This window comes from Aethalodelphis obliquidens, unplaced genomic scaffold (assembly GCF_003676395.1).
Source record: "Aethalodelphis obliquidens isolate GAN/ISIS:26980383/991018 unplaced genomic scaffold, ASM367639v1 scaffold4, whole genome shotgun sequence".
Lineage (NCBI taxonomy): Eukaryota > Metazoa > Chordata > Mammalia > Artiodactyla > Delphinidae > Aethalodelphis > Aethalodelphis obliquidens.
Window position 1 is genome coordinate 39,896,904 of NW_020837948.1, and position 14,195 is coordinate 39,911,098.

At 40.7% G+C, this 14,195-nt stretch overlaps 1 long non-coding RNA gene across 2 annotated transcripts in view; it reads right to left on the minus strand.

The window, feature by feature from the left end:
• Window positions 1-10,201: 10,201 nt before the first annotated feature.
• The window catches only part of LOC113617315 (uncharacterized), a 333,278-nt gene continuing 329,284 nt past the window's right edge, over window positions 10,202-14,195 (minus strand). For both annotated transcript variants that reach the window (XR_003431581.1, XR_003431582.1), the window contains exon 4: window positions 10,202-10,620. This is a non-coding gene — a long non-coding RNA (uncharacterized LOC113617315). The remainder of the gene's footprint in view (window positions 10,621-14,195) is intronic.

Below are 14,195 nucleotides of genomic sequence, written 5' to 3' on the forward strand. Positions count from 1 at the left end.
GTGTGTGTGTGTGTGTGTGTGTGTGTGTGTGTGTGTGTGTGTGTGTGGCTGTATGACTCACTTCTGCTTTCATACTGTAATAGACTCTTGGAAACCTCAGGGTAAGTTTTACATTTGTTTTAGCTCAGTTTCACTTTCAGGTTTTAATGGGATCAGGGTTAAACTCATTCATTTAAATTGAAACCCTGAATGTTTTCCAATTTTTTTTTCAAATATTTTTCATTTAACTTTCTAAAGATCAAATGTAAACACAAAACCTCTGCAAAACAGCTCTTAGCCTAGTGTCTTGCGTATACTTAGTATATAATAATAATATATTATATATATTATATAATATATATATAATATATAATATAATATATAAATATAATTATATAAATATATATAATAAGTATTTACTGATGTTTCTGTTTCCAGTTTTATTGCCAAAATATACTTTCAGATGACTCACAGTTTTCTGAATGGGGTCTTGCACCCCTTGATTAACAGATGAGAGATCTAAGTTCGCAGACATTAGTGGAACAACTTGAACCAGAACTTGAGTCCTCTAACTCCAAATCAAGTGCACTTTGAGGTACATCATGTGATTTCTCCCCAAACACTATTATGGAAATAAATAAAAATTTTGTGAATCAGAATCATACCTGGGAAAGCACATTTTGGACGAATAGCAGTAACAGTAAAGGTCTTGCTATGAAATTTGTTTCTCATGAGAAACTGCAGAATGCTTTAAAAGTGCGGATGTGATATGCTCTGTCCCTGAAAGCCACCTCTAGAGGGCAGCGCACTCTTCGTAACAAACAGAGTTTCGCGGGTTTGGAAGAACAGCCTGGAGTGAAAACCGAACATGTTTGACATACTTATTAACAGCTTTAAATTAAGCAGGACACACAAATATCTCAAGCCCAGTACGCTTTTTGTCTGTGTGGGGGGAGAAAGGGGCTGAAATAAGGTTGTAGCTATGAGCCTTTTCTCTTCTTTCCTCCGCCCCTAAGCACAGAGGCTCTAATATTTAATAGCAAATGAACTTGAAACTTCCCTTATAATGCCAACCTGACAGTCTAAAGTATGACATTTAATTTTAAAGCAGAAACAAGGAACAGAGGGAGAATGAAATGTGTACAAGGAACTACTGCCAGTTGAGTGTTGCTGGAATCCAAATGGTAGGAGCCAAGGACTGAGAATTAGGCAAGAGACAGCCACAGAGGGCCATGCATGCCAGGAAAGGAAGCTGAACTTGCTCATGTAGATTCCAGGAAGCCATGGAATGGCTTAGCGGAGAGGGACAGGGTCAGTTTTGTGTTTTATGTGGATCATTCGGGTAGCTCTGGAAAGAGCTCAACTGAAGGGAGCAAGTCTGGAAACCAGGAGGCCAGTTAGAGGCTCTGTCAGTCCAGGAAGAGAAGATGCTTTTGACAATGGCAGCAGTGATGGGAGGGAAGAGGATGGATTTGAAGAATCCATGGGAGGAGAAACCATCAGAATGTAATGATCAGTTGGATGAAGAGGGTGAGGAAGACAGAAAAGTCAAGGCTGTTATTTTATAACTTTGATCACTGGGTAAAGAGAAGGTGACACCACAAACAGAGAGAGACTGAGTCTGGAGGGAAGTGCTACTTAGTTTTTGAGGACTCAAATCTGAAATATCTGATGAATATCCAAGCGAAGGTACCTAGCAGGTAATGGAATTGGTGAGTCGGAAGCTTAGGGAAGAAATCTGAGTAGGAGATCGAATTAGAGAGTCATTAGCATACAGGTGGTAGTTGAACTCCTGAGAGTAGATAAATTCACCCAAGAAGAGTATCTATAATGAGAAGCAGTGAGCTGAAAACAGACACCTGGAGAACACAAGTATGTGAGTGGTGGGTAGAGAGGGAGGAGCCCACGGTTAAGAAGGAATAGAAATGAATGAGACAAACTGGGAAATGTACTATTACTTTGGGGGGGCAGGAGTGCACGTGGTCCACATTGCCAAACGCCCCAGAAATGTATAGCAAAACAAAGATTGGAAAACATCCATTAGATTTTGTAATCAGGATACTGGTGACCTTAACAAGAGCACAGCCAGATTGCAGAGGGCGCAGAGTGAACGAATGGTATACCGGGTGGTCACATTGAGTACAGGTTACTCTTTTAAGAAGTTTGGATAAGAGAGAAGAGGACATGGGACATTTTCCGGGGAATATGAGGCCAAAGACAGATTTCTTTTTTAATGAATGGGAGGGAAACTAATAAGCTTATAGTCTGAAGGCAACACACACCTGCAAGAGGAAAAGATGAAGTTTCAAGAGGGAGGATGGCTTTGGAGCCTCATCTTGGCAAGTCTAACTGAGTGGGCCCAGAATGAAAGGGGGCATCACATCTTATGAAACTGGAGAAAGATCACGAGGGGTGTGAGTGCAGCTCAGTTTCTGGGTGTGGAGGATGCAGAGATTGAGAGAATTCATGCTCGGCTGCTTCCGTAGCAGGAAAATCTATTGAGATATCACTTTTGATACTGCTCTTATTATTTTAGTAGTCTCTAGCGAATGAACAAGTCAGCCTTTGTGCTGCATTTCCAGGTCCTGCCTCGAAGCACTGGAGTGACCTTTATGCTTCTGGGGCTGAAAGCAACTTTCTGGGATACGAGAATGGCAACTCCCTCCCAGCCTTTTCTTTAAAGTGTCTCTTTAATTGGGATTCTCCAAATGGTCATTAAACTGCCTACCGTATGACTGGGTTCATACCTGAGGTAAGAGAAGATAGAGCTGGTACTGAAGTTGAAGAAGGTAAGTGTGAGACCCTGGAGGTGACTTCCCTGGATTGGAGAAAGGGGCCAGGGGTAGCAAGTTGTGTATAGGGCTGAAAGCTAGGTAGTTGCTTAAAGCCGTTCCTTTAAGATGGCAGGCTCTCTGAAGAGATGGCATATAGCTGTGAGGTGTCCTGAATTCCCCAGTCATGAGAACCTGGCCACCTTGCCTGAGTTGGGCACGGGTGGAGCGAGGTGAGTGGGCTTGGGGAACGGAACCTCCAGCCTTACAGTGGACCATTCCGGCCCAGATAATAAACAGTAAGCAGGGACCATGATAGGCTGGAAAAGGAAGATCTCTCCCCAAATTTTCTGGGCTGAGCAGTCCTCCAGGGATGCCTGACAGCTGCTAGAGGGCAGGAGCTCCAATCACGACTGCTACTGAGAGTCGCCACTCTTGGGGGAGAATTTTGAACTTGAATTTTTAAAAAAGTGTAATATGACAATTCTTGCACCTGAGTATCATAGAGAAACTTCATCCCCAATACACCACTATTTTCTTGACAAAACAGATAGAAAGTATGCTAAAAGTGAGGAGAATATGGAATGGATGTTGAATTGGGGTCTGAGACACATAAAATCATTTTTAAAATATAGGAGTCTTTAGACTTGTGGAATCAAAGAATGTTGATATTGAAAGACACCTGCTCAACTCTCTAGTCGAGGCTCTGCTACATCTCTTGCATACATATATTTTACAGATGAGAATAAACAGAACTCAGAGAGGCTAAGGGTTGTATCTAAGGCCACACAGCATTGCAGTGCTTCAGCCTATTTACTCTCATTCATCCTGTCCTCAGTTAGAGCAGCTGCCCTTTCCAGCACCCACCTCGGGTGACCACTGTGCTGTGTGCACCCTCTCACCCACCACTGTTCCACCACACGGAGGCTGTCCTGACGTCAGGTCTCACCACGAAAGGTGACAGCAGCTTGGGCTGTCCAGCTTCCTTCCCACGGCTGCCCTCCAGCAGCAGGACAAAGGCACCTCAGCTTTGGGCCTAGTTTCTGGCCTCACCTGACAGCAGGAGGCCACCCTGGCCAGCACCAGCCGCTGCTGGTCTCAGATGCCTGCTGGGCAGGAAGGTAGGGAGGGGACTGCAGCATCACCGCGCCGAGAAGGCCCTCAGGTTCCCGTTCCTTTCACCTCCCTTCCTCACACAGAAGGGCACTGAGGCCTCTGTGCAGCGCTGGGGCTTGCCCACACACCTAGGGAGTATAAATCAACAGGAAAAGCCTGCTCATTCTGGTTTTTCTTTTTCCAAGCTCCTTTTCCAAACACACAGCTCCTCAACTGACTGTGCAGCGAACAGAAAAAGCCGCCCTGTGTTAACATCCCTACCAAGAACACACTGTCCAGGTCACTCTAAGTCAGGCACACGCTGAGTCCCGGAAGTGCTGACAGAGGCAGAGGAGCCCTGCACTCCTGCCTCAAGTTAACTGGGTCACGCTCCACGCTGAGAAAGGATGAAGGGAGAGCAGCACTCTTCACTTCGCTGATGGGATATTAATGGAGTCAAGGAATGGCAAGGAGAGAAGCTATAAAAAGACTAGGGCCTTCCCTATAAAATTATAACCCCAAACCCCATGTCCTGCAGGAGAGAAAGGCCAAACAACAAGGACCAAAGCAGAAACCTACACTGTGAGTGCTGGTGGCCAAAAGCAAACCACGCGGCTCGACTGAAGCCCGAGGCATAGATGGGGCCCAAGCCTGGAGACCAAGCTAGGTGGGGAGGGAGAAAGGCTGGGCAGGGCCAGCAAAGACTATGTCAGGTTGCTGTGTGAGCCAGACAGGTTTGTTTTTATTACCCTCTCCCTGATTTGCAGCTGGAAATAAAACCACTCCAGTACTGTCATCCCTAGAGTTCCCTGCCATTGCTCCATCCCGAAGCTGGCACCTACACCTCAGTTTCTAGGATCTCCAAGACCAGGGTATCTCGAGGGAGAGCAAGCATGCTCTGTGTGCAAAATGATTTTAAGGGTACACAGTGATTTTTACTTTAATAGTCATATGTCTATCCTTACAGTCACCCATTAGTTATAATAAGCAATACTAAATTTTCTGTTTATGAGGGAAAAATTTACTCAAAAAAAAAAAGGTCTGAGTCAACTTAGAGAAAATTATCCTGACAAAAATAATGAAGGTGTTATACAACAGCCCCAAATCTGGGAAACACTGCCCAGGATCTTCCCAAACAAGAAGCAACATTAGCTGCAGTCAGCTGTGTCTCTCTGTAAGAGTGACAGAGAAATGCAAGGTTTGAAGCAGCATATTATTATGGCATGAATTCTCCTACTCTGTGTGGATACCCTGGAGGTTTGTTTTTGTTTTGATTTGTTTGTTTGTGGGGGGCTCTTCATTGATCTCCTGTTTAAACTTTCCTGATAGGAACATTTTATTTTCCCATATTACAGAAGGGGGACTCTGGGGCCTCCATTATCCCAAACCACTTACAGAGCCAGTGATAGGAGAGCCACGAAGGGCTTCTGGTTCCAAACAAAGGCCTCCTTCAAAAGAAATAGCAAAGTATGAGGAGTAACTGTTCCATCTTCTTCCAATGATATGTTGAATGCCAAATAGGAAGGTCACATTAATTTTCACATGTGATATAAGACAAACGTTGGCTCATGAATGGTTATACCCCCATCTTTCCTTGTCATCTTTTCATCATTTAAGGATGTAAAAGCAAAACCAGTTAGATGAGGATTTAATCCATAGTAACCTCTGCATTGAAAAGCCTTCCAAATCAGTGACACTTCTGTCAACATACCCACCAGGTGGAGATAGTAACTTGGTTCAGGGCCAGAATAAAGTTGAAATGTAAATATTGAATGTTGTCAATGAAGTAATTTCCTTAAACTCTGACCTTTGTTTCAGCTAGTTTCTTTCAGAAGAAGATAAATAAAAGCAAGAAGAGTTAGAACCATTTTAGTGCTGGTGAATGTATAGAAATAAGGAGAATAAGCAACAATAGAGCACAAGTTGATTGATCCAGTTGAAAAATAAAAACATGAATGATTTGATACTTTGGCTAAAAGAACTGAAATTTTTTCAACGAATTGACCAAGTTCATTAATGCTTTTTTTTTTTTTTTTTTTTTTTTTTTTTGCGGTACGCGGGACTCTCACTGTTGTGGCCTCTCCCGTTGCGGAGCACAGGCTCCGGACGCGCAGGCTCAGCGGCCATGGCTCACGGGCCCAGCCGCTCCGCGGCACGTGGGATCTTCCCGGACTGGGGCACGAACCCGTGTCCCCTGCATCGGCAGGCGGACTCTCAACCACTGCGCCACCAGGGAAGCCCTCATTAATGCTTTTGGTGTAGTCTCTGCCTGTATCTTCCTGGTTTAGAAGTGGGAGATCCCACAAAACCCCCCTTCTGTCAAATTTTCCTACCTCCTCCTACAGTTTGCTTTTATGAGGTTCTGCGTGTAAGGAAGGGAAGGAGAATTAGACATATAACCTGACACTCAAAGAAAGAGAAGAGAACGAGAAGTGGAGAAAGTAGAACTGAGTTCGAGTCTCTCTCCAATTTATGTCTGAAAGTCTTCTATTCTGGGGAAAGTCACTGCATCTACCTGGTGCTCAGTTTTCCGACATGTAAATATAGTGGTAGGACTCCTAAGTCATGGATTCTTAGCCTGGAGTTCATAGATTATGTAAGCACAACATTGGAGTGAATATATAATTTCACTTTTCTGGGTAAAGAATCCATAATTTTTATCTGGATAAAAACGGTTGTTAACAACCATTGTCCTAGATGACTTTTATGGTCACTTCCTGGTCTTGTATTTTATTACTGCAATAGGCAGAGAATCAGAGGAAGCAGTAAACAGGCATGGATCAGAGTGACAGAAGACAGGCACAGAAGTTATTGTTTTCCTTATGCTGCTACCAATGCTGAGCACCTATGGGTTGTTCACCTTTTGCCAAAGTCACTCCAGGGTCCACATACCCATAAATAATGGGCTATCTCCTCGAAAGAAGGGAATCCTGTGTGCAGAATACAAAGTGTACTACATTTTACGTCATTAATTCATAAAAGAATTTTTGGACATTCAGAAACTAGATTTGCACAATTCCTATCATGTATTATTTCCATTAGCTTTGACTGAAAGGAAAATCCTTCATGACACTATCAAACGAAGCTTCAGAATGACTGAAGCCATATGCTGATGGCTAGAGGCTTCTTACAAACATATTTTAGATCACCTTCTAAAACTACAGAGGCCAATAATCTGAATGGGAATTGGGGAGGACAGAGGTGAGAAGAAGCAATAATAAAATAATGAGCTATCAAAAAGATATAGTAATTAAAAACCCCAAACTGGCACATTTGTCTAAAAAGTGAAGCCCCTTGGAGACACCACCACATTCACCCTGTACTTAATAAGCTAAGTGGAGAGACAATCTGGCATTATCCCTCCCCTCCACTTCCTTGTTGGCACAGAGATGAGACAGGGAGGAGGCCAGCAGAAGTGTCTCGTTTGTGTACACCTCTGAAGGCTAGGCTATCTCTTACCAGACATAGGAAGAAAAGATGTCTTAGGTTAAACCATATAAACTACTATCTTTGAAAATAAAAGCTGGTCAAATACTGGCAATGTCATATGATTCAACCTAGTATACAGAATACCTCCAAAGCAGGATATTCTAGCCAATTTGGCGTTAACAAGGTGTTCCTGACTCATCCTTCACTGGCAGAAATAATTAAGACTTTGGAGAAAAAGACAAGAGATGGTTAATTCACTGTGAAATCAAGTTGGTCCATTCTTAATGATCGTAACAATGTTTTAAAAAGAAAGAAATGTTCAAATTCCAAGATATCTCCTAAGCCAACCCAGAAACAGAGTTAACATGTCTCACGGTATTCAACTTAACAAATCTCCTTGCAGAGCCTATTGTCTACAAAGCACAGGTTGTTGGATTATAAACACTTGCAGGATTTCTTGGGATTAATCTTAAAGGAAGGCAGAAATTCTTCCATGAGTGGGGAATAGCTAACACCTCAGGAGTTATTTGCTAACAAAGAAAGCCTTCTGAATTATCACCATCATCTCTGAAATTGTTCTATTTTTAAAAAAATAATCTTTTGTGCATATAATCACGGTATTCAACAGCCTGGATATACCATAATTTAACCAATTCCCAACTGCTGTATACTTAGGTTATTTCTAATCTTCTTATATTATTAATTTTTCTAGAATTAATACTTTTCAATATTAATTGAATGGCATAAGGCTATTTTATGCCAAGGAAGTTGGACAGCTACTAGAGTTTAAATGTTAAAGTTTAAAGTTTCCTATGAGTTTAGGAAATGGATGGAAGAAGCATTCAGCTGGGCTGCTCAGCCTCTCACAAGGATCGAGTCTAGTAGTTCCTCTCTAGTGGATCTCATCCAGGGGTGTGAGACTAAGGAAGGTCAAACCCAAGGGAAACTCTGATTTGATTAGCTTTATAAATTTTTTTTAAATTATTCTGCAACTCAAAGTTCCCAGTTTTTCTTAGAGAATTTACCAATTTAAAAGATCATTTTCCCTAATAAGAACCTACTGAATATCACAGGGAACTCTATTCAATACTCTGTGATGATGACCTATATGGGAATAGAGTATAAAAAAGAGTGGATATATGTGTATGTATAACTGACTCACTTTGCTGTACAGCAGAAACTAACACAGCATTGTAAATCAACTATACTCCAATAAAAAAATTAATTAGAATAAAAAGAAGAAAAAAATAAAACAAAATGTAAGTATATTGAAGCTACTGAAAGCATTTTGTTATAACTAGAGTAACAGATAGAGACGGGAATTTGGGTAATGATGGTGTTTAAAACATTTTTTAGTATTAGATAATAGAGGTCCCAGTATGCCATGCTTGTAATTTGAATTTACCTTGAATGAGCTAGCAACATAACTAACAACTTATGTTTTACTAGTGTGTTGATACACATTATTTTCAATGACGTTGATAACAGGGTTAAGAATTAAAACTATGTACATTATATACATGAGGAAACAAACAATATGAATAGATTTTCTCAAGAAAACAAAATTAATGTGGCAGCTTTAAGGGTTTTGTCTTTGACTTCAAATCTAATGTTCTTTCAATGAAACATCTTGCATTTAGTAGGTGCTCAATTAATGTACCATGAACTGATATTTTACTAACAGCAAGAAAATAAAATAATTCGAGATGAAAAAAATTAAAATTTAAAATTAAAAAAAATAAAAGATCATTTTTCAAACAACAAATTTAAATCATTGGCTACCTCTTTTTTCCCCAGTTTTATTGAGATATAACTGACACATAGCATTGTATAAGTTTAAGGCGTACAACATAATGAGTTTACATACATATATATTATGAAATGATTACCACAATAAAAACATCCATCACCTTACATAGTTATAATTTTTTCTTGTGATGATAACTTTTAAGATATACTCTCTTAGCAACTTTCAAATATACAACACATTACTGTTAAGTACAGTCACCATGTTGAACACTATGTCTCCAGAACTTCTTCATCTTACAGCTGGAAGTTTGTACCTTTTGACCACCTTCATCCACTTCCCTCAACCGCCTCTCCCTGCCTCTGGCAACAATCGATCTACTTGCTGTATCTATAAGTCTGATGTTTTAGATTCTGCATATAAGTGAGATCATACAGTATTTGTCTTTCTCTGATTTATTTCACTTAGCATAATGTCCTCAAGGTCCATTCATTGCTCTTGCAAATGGCAGGATTTTCCGCTTTTTATGGCTGAATAATATTCCATTGTACATATACACCACATCTTCTTTATCCATTCATCCCTTGATGGAAACTTAGGCTGTTTCCATGTCTTGGCTATTGTAAATAGTGCTGCCATGAACACAGAGATGCAGATATCTTTTCAAGACAGTGCTTTCATTTTCTTCAGATAAACAACCAGAAGTGGAATTACTAGATCATTTTTAATTTTTTGAGGAACCTCCATACTGTTTTCCATAGTGGCTGCAGCAGTTTACATTGCCACCAACAGTGCACAAAGATTCTCTTTTCTCCACATTCTTACCAACACTTGTCATCTCGTCTTTTTATTTTTATTTCTTATTTTTACTTATTTATTTTTTTGCTGTACGCGGGCCTCTCACTGTTGTGGCTTCTCCCATTGCGGAGCACAGGCTCCGGATGCACAGGCTCAGCGGCCATGGCTTACGGGCCCAGCCGCTCCGCGGCATGTGGGATCCTCTCAGACCGGGGCACGAACCCACGTCCCCTGCATCGGCAGGCGGACTCTCAACCACTGCGCCACCAGGGAAGCCCCTATAAGTTTTTTTTAATTGGAGTGTTGGGGTTTTTTTGTTGTTGTTGTTACTGAGTTATATGAGTTCTTTGTATATTTACACACCTTATGTATATATTTTAGATATTAACTCCTTATCAGATATATAATTTGCAAATATTTTCTTCCATTCTGTAGGTTGCCTTTTCATTTTGTTGATGGTTTTCATTGCTGTGCAGAAGCTTTGTGTAGATTAATGTAGCTGAAATGGTTAGATCATGACAGTAACCACTGAAACTATGTTAGGAGGAGAAAATTTTAGGAGCATGAAGAGTAGTGCTCAACTTATGGTGCTAGTGTTACGGGTTATTGGGCCTCCTAAAGAAAGGCAACAAAGATAGACTTTGGCTTTGTTATTTCTAGCTGCAGCTTCCCAGGGAAACTGGGCAGTGGAGATGACATTCTAGAGAGGTCGTCAGTAAAATTTACAACCTCTGTCAGCAGGAGCAGGGCTCTTGTTGGTTGACATTCCGAGGAAGGTCCATCTGTTTGTTCAGCTTTTTCCTGAGGGATCCAGAAAGGGACAGCTTCAGTTCCATAATAAGTTGAACTCTCTAATATTAAAGAGTGAGCTTTGTGGTTGAGTCAAAATATTGAAACAGATAATATGCTGACATGCACACAATTTTTAAATTCACAACCTTCACCAATTTAAACACACACACATTGTAACATTGTTTTCTGAGCATTTCTCTCCCTAATGCAGTAGTGAAGCCAGTTGCAGCCCCACATATGTATATGTATATGCATATGCATATGCATATATATAGTCTCCACTAGATCCTCAGTTATTATCAGTGAATCTACAGATATTAATAATAATAATAGTATATGGTAAGTAGTAATGATAATAAACCTGTATAATAATTACAAGTCCAGCTAGAATTCTGTACCAAGAAAGAAAATTTAAGATAACGACTCTTGCCATGCAGGTTGGAGAAAAAGAACTTATAAAATTATTATTATTATTATTATTTTGCCGTAAGCGGGTGTCTCACTGTTGTGGCCTCTCCCGTTGCGGAGCACAGGCTCCGGACGCACAGGCTCAGTGGCCATGGCTCACGGGCCCAGCCGCTCCGCGGCACGTGGGATCTTCCCAGACCGGGGCACGAACCCATGTCCCCTGAATCGGCAGGTGGACTCTCAACCACTGCGCCACCAGGGAAGCCCCATAAAATTATTTTAAAAGTTATCAAATGAGATATAGATAGGACTTTTAGCAATAATTTCTAAAATGTATACTAGGACCAATGAATAGTATGGGGGAAAGAGAAATACAAATGGGAGCTGGAGGAGTCAAGAAACATTGATGAGGCAGAGCTTTAATTGATGGCTTCTTGTTTAGTTTCACTTTTCCATGGTGGGAGAGGAAATGTAGGGGGTACCAAGTGGAGAGCCAAGACAAACAAAAATAAAGAAGCAGGAAATGGCATGTTTGGAAGTTAGTGAGTATAGAACAGTTTGGCTGAAATAAAGGGCCAGATATTTTCTAGGAGTAGCTAAGACCTAACTTTAGTCTTAAGTCAGAGGGTTTGAAACACTGTTGGAGGTGATGTAACTTTTGTCCCAGCAATGGGTTAGTAGTAAATACTCAGTTTTGTAAAGCAGCTAGCTCACATCCAAAAAAGGAAATAATAGCTAAATTCAATCATGTTTCCAACCTGCAAAAACAAATGAAAAGATAACTCCATTCAGCACATTTAGAAGAATCAGCTGGGCCTTCTGGGGTATTCCCTGTGGTCTGGTAGCTTGGTAGAGCTGACAGATGCTTTGAGCTTTTAACATTTTTCAGAAAAGCGGTTAGAAATAGTAACTGGGATCACGGGAATAAATCTTCAATAGTCAATGAAAAGACCAAGGGAAACCCCACAGCACAAGAACAGAAGACAGAAAAAGAAGAGACAAAAGTTGGGCAATTTTAACTAAAGCCACTCATTTCCTCATTTTTGAACCAGCTGTATTGCTGTTAGACATCTGGGCCGATTAGTATCATCTGGTGAAGGAAGCAGGCTGGCAGTAAAGCAGAATGATCATCAAAACAACTAGGATTTGTATATCACTTATTATAAATTATAAAACACTTTCAAATACATGATGTGATTTCAAACTCTCAAGAATTGGTGAGATCAACAGGATGGGTCTTAACCTCACTATAGAGATATGGAAGCTCTCAGTGCCTATGTAAGTAACCACCCTAAGTTATTCCCAGAGTAAATCATTGAATTGGTCTTTCAACTTCTAGTCCAATGATTTTTTTTACTACAAAATTGTTTCCTCTACATTACAGGCACAAAACAGTTAAAAGAGTGTATATAAAGAAGACTTTATCTTTTATTTTGGCTAACCCAAGATATTCTTGAGTGTCTTGAAAACTTCATTACTGATTCTAAAAATACATTCCCAGCCCAATATCCCACCGAGTTTAGGCCAGTGTGTGGGCATCACATGCCTTTATCAAAGGGAGAGGATTAACACCTAAAGGTACCCTTTGTACATAATGAATTAACTAACATCTCCCCTATGCAAAGAATGGCACTAGTCAGCTACCATTCTTAGAACTAACTGTTTCTCAACTATCTCTGTACTCTATGGTTTTGATGAAGATCCTGGTAGTGCACTTATCTTTGAGGAAGGAGTCCCTTGGCAACCAGAAGGAAGTACCACACTTCCCCCTGCCTATGTTCTATAGAGACTTTACAATAAAGGTGATGATAATGATGACAAATGTCATTTATTGAGAATTTATTACATGCCAAGGACTATTATAAGTGCTATATACATATTACCTCATTTCACCTTCAAAACAAATTTGGAAAGCAGGTGTTATTATCATTATCATCTTACAGATCACAAATTTGAAGCTCAGAGAAGTCAATTAACCTTGTCCAAAGTCACACATGGAATAAGGGGCAAAACTGAAATTTAAACTGAGGTCAGTTTTATTCCAAAGCCATCCCATTGCCCATTATACAGAGGGTACATTGCAACAGAGGGTACACTCTACCATTTTCATTGCACAAGATGACTGCTTCTCCTCCACCCCATCCTCAACTGTTCCAGAGAAAGAGCAGCCTTGTAAGCAAGCAAAAAAAAAAAAACAACAGTTGGGCAACAAATTGGCCCCTAGCATTTGAATCAATGTTGAAACCAAAAATAAGTATAAAATCATGAATAATATGAGTGGAACTTGAAGGAATCTCAAGAGATCATAGACTCTTCCATTCAGTCAAGTTATATTCACTGGGAATCTACTGTGTGCTACATAATGCACTAGAAGTTGAAGATGAAAAAAGAAAAGAAAAGGCATACTTCCTGCCTCTGAGGAACTTGCATTCTAAAAGGAAATACAGGCACACAAATGATTGCAATACAGCTAATAAGTATGTACAAATTAAAGAGGGGGCACAAAGAAAAGAATGACCAACTTTGTTTGGGGTCCCAGTCTGGCTTTCCAGAAAAAGATGCTTGGACTGGGTCTTAAAGTATAAGTAGGAGTTTGACAGATAAAATTTTGTGAGAATGACACTCCAAGAAAAGAGGAAGAGAACATTTAAAGGGATGGGATATAAAATCACATGGGAGGTTTGGGGACATGTGACTAGTTCAACATGGCTGAAGTGTTGGATGAGGGAAAAGGCAGTAGAGATAGAAGACTAGTGAGGCTGGTCATGGAAAGCCTTGTAAGTCAGTCATCCAATGGGAGATGAGGTGCCACTGAAGTTAGAAGAGAGATTATTGCAACAGATTGAGAAAGAGAGGACAAGGAGCTGAGCTGGGGCAGCAGCACTAGAAGGAACCAGTCACGGAGGAGAAGTAATAAGGAAGCCAAATCAACAGAACTGAACTAAATCACTGATCGGAAGAAGGGGTTTGGCAGGTGATCGGGAGAGGGGAAGAATCAGGAAGAGGACATCCAAGTTCCGGGTTTGGGTTGGATGAGTGAATGGGCAAGGCAGTGAAAAGATGAGGGGTTCAGTAGGGAGTAGTTTGAGATAGTGGTATCTGTAGAACCTCTGGTGAATGTTCTGAGGGTGCGCAGACACGTGAAGAGACTCAGTCACGTAGATCATCAAATTGGA